Here is a 3,188-nt window from a genome sequence, read left to right as displayed (position 1 = left end):
TTCTATTCTTCTGCATTTTATTCCTATTCCTACCTATTCCATTCTAATTCTATTCTATTCTATTCTATTCCATTCTATTCCCTTCCCTTCCCTTCCCTTCCCTTCCCTTCCCTTCCCTTCCCTTCCTTTCCTTTCCTTTCCTTGTCTTTCCTATCCTATTCTACCCTACAAACTTTGCTGATGTTTTAGCAAGCTGCAAGCATTTCTAGCAAAGCTAGGACGAGGGCAACATCTAGTGGCAAAAATAAGTTATTTCTGTTGATTTGCTCCCGAATGGTGGACTCCGGTAGGGAGAGCTGAGAGGCAGTTTATTGTCTCTTGATTGGCGGTGCTTTCAAGAGCTCATTCCTGGGTTGCTCTAGGCGTTTTAGCAATTCTGTGGTGGTTACGTGCTCTTCGGTCTGTTAGTCCTCATGTTATGAACATTTAACGGTTGTTCAAAGTTATGACAGTCTTGAAAAAAGTGATTTAACCAATGGTTGTTGCACTTACGACCACTGTAGTTCCCTATTTGTGACCTTCCCAGGGGACGCCCAACAAGCAAAGTCCATGCGGGGATTCCCTTAATGATCATGTGTTTCATTTAACAACTGTAGTGATTTTTTTTTTTTTTTTTGCAGTACCAGTTAAGGTTGTCAGATTGGGCGCAACTCCCTTAATGAACTCCCCGTAAACCAGTGTTTTCGCAACTGCAGCAATTGTTTTGCGGACTTCAACTCCCAGAATTCTCCAGCCAGCCTGTCTGCTGGCTGGGGAATTCTGGGGGTTGAAGTCCACACGCACCAGTTGCCAAGTTTTGAGAAATACCGACATAAAGGTTGAACAGCACAGGGGCTAATTTGCATCCCTGCCTGAGCCCTATATGGGTGGAAACAGTTTCTGTTAGGTCCCCACCGGTATTATCCTGGACCGCTGACGGTGCCTTTGTGTGATCAGACAATTGTTTGTGGAGGCTGCTCATTTTCTCCAGAGCTTCTTGGTGGGCGGAGAATCAAATGCCACCCTTAGATTCACTCTGTACATGATGATAATCAGAATCATAACCCCAGTGATTAGAAAGTTGGATGTCCTTCACGATGAGATCACCGATTTCCTTTGAAGTGACCCAGGTTTAAATGCCTCAGGGGCAGAGATGGCATTTCTAATCTATTGCTTTGGCTAATAGGAACGGACGGATGCTTTTATCGCAGCTTTGTTTTGGGTTTCTCTGCTAGATAGATAACAGAACGACGGAGGTAGAAGGGACCTTGGAGGTCTTGTAGTCCCTGCTCAAGCCCGAGACCCTTGTCCCATTTTAGACAAATGGCTGTCCAAACTCTTTGTAAACATTTCTAGTGATGGAAACTTTTGGAGGCTAGGTAGGCAGGTAGATAGGTAGATAGATAGGTAGATGATAGAGACAAAGGGATAGAATAGAGTGGCATGGTGGCCTAGTAGTGAAGATGCTCGTCTCCCACTCAGAAGATTGAGAGTTCAATCCTAGGTAGCAGCAGATGTTTTTCCTAGAGCACAAAGAAAAAAATATCCGTTGCAAACTCTGTATGGTGTCAGGAAGAGCATCCGGCTAGTAAATGCTCAGCTCCATTCAGTTGCCCCGACTCTACCCCGAATTAAGAGATTACTGAGTTGTATAAAGGGAGTGTTTTAAACAGATAGCCAGAATTATATAAAGAGATACAGGTAGGTAGAGATAGATATATAAACTGATATATTTAGAATAACAAAGAGTTGGAAGGGAGCTTAGAGGTCTTCTAGCCCAGGGGTCGCCAGCCTTTTGGACCTCAGGGACCACCAAACTCATAATTTTAAATTCCAGGGACCACTAACCGGTTCTGTGGGTGTGGCCTAATTTGTGGGTGTGGCTGGGTCATGTGATTGGCTGGGCATGGCTTGTATGTAAATATTATAAATATTTATATAAATATTGATTTGTTTTTTTAATAAAAAAGAGCAACTTTTACCCAAAATCAGGCAAAGCAGGCAGACAGAATCACAGATTCCTTCAGAAATCTATCTATCTGCCATCGGCTAGCTCAGTCTGTCACATAAAATTTGCTTGCCGTGAGCCTGCACTGAATAATAGAACCTTCAGTCCTAAGGGAGGTTCGGCTGTGCTTAAAAGCAGAGCTGAAGATCTAAAGACGAGCTAGAAAGGAAGAAATCCAACCATTTCCTGCTTCCTAGCTGATCTGAATCTCCCGGCACAGCAGAACAGCTGATGGTCGGAAAAATAGCAATTTAGCAGGCAAGTTTGCGGGTAAGGAGTGGGTGGGTGGGGAGGGTTCCCGCAGGCCGTGTGGCCAGCACAACCTTGTTTTTGCGCAGCCTGGATTAATTGCTTTTGGGGCGGAGTTGCACTGGGGGTGAGATTTCTCTGTAGCCCACCAAAATTTTCTCACGGCCCACCAGTGGGCCGACCGCTGTTCTAGCCCAACCCTCCAGTTGTTCTAACTGTCGGGAAATTTCTCCTTAGTTCTAAGTTGCTTCTCTTCTTGATTAGTTTCCATTCATTGCCTCTTTGTCCTGCCTTCTGGTGCTTTGGAGAATAGCTTGACTCCCTCTTCTTTGGGGCAGCCCCTGAGATATTGGAATGCTGCTATCATGTCCTTCTTTTCATCAGACTAGATATACCCAATTCCAGCAACCGTTCTTCATATATTTTAGCCTCCAGTCCCCTACTCTTCTTCATTACTCTTCTCTGCAATCTTTCTAGAGTCTCAACATCTTTTTTATATCATGGCAACCAAAACTGGATGCAGTATTCCAAGTGTGGCCTTACCAAAGCATTATAAAGTGAGATGGATGGATGGATGGATGGATGGATGGATGGATGGATGGATGGATAGAAAGAAAGAAAGAAAGAAAGATAGATAGATAGATAGATAGATAGATAGATAGATAGATAGATAGATAGATAGATAGATAGATGAATGGATGGACAGATAGAACAGGTTTAATATTTGTTGATTTGCTCTTGGAGTACAATATTAAATAAATGTGTGTGGTGTCCTTTCTTCGACCAAGAAACGGTAGGAGATCTTTCAACTGGGAGCTCTAAGCTTTCTCAACGTAACCAGGCCATCCCCCCCATGGACTCTGAAGGTCCGTTCGGAAAGTGACTGTGAGAACAAGGGAAGAAACACGCAGCACCGAATCGATTCCCAAGGACGAAGCACCAACACTACCAC

This window comes from Pseudonaja textilis, chromosome 3 (genome assembly GCF_049901715.1).
Source record: "Pseudonaja textilis isolate UNSWEBS1 chromosome 3, rPseTex1.2, whole genome shotgun sequence".
NCBI lineage: Eukaryota > Metazoa > Chordata > Lepidosauria > Squamata > Elapidae > Pseudonaja > Pseudonaja textilis.
This window is presented reverse-complemented; position numbering follows the sequence as displayed.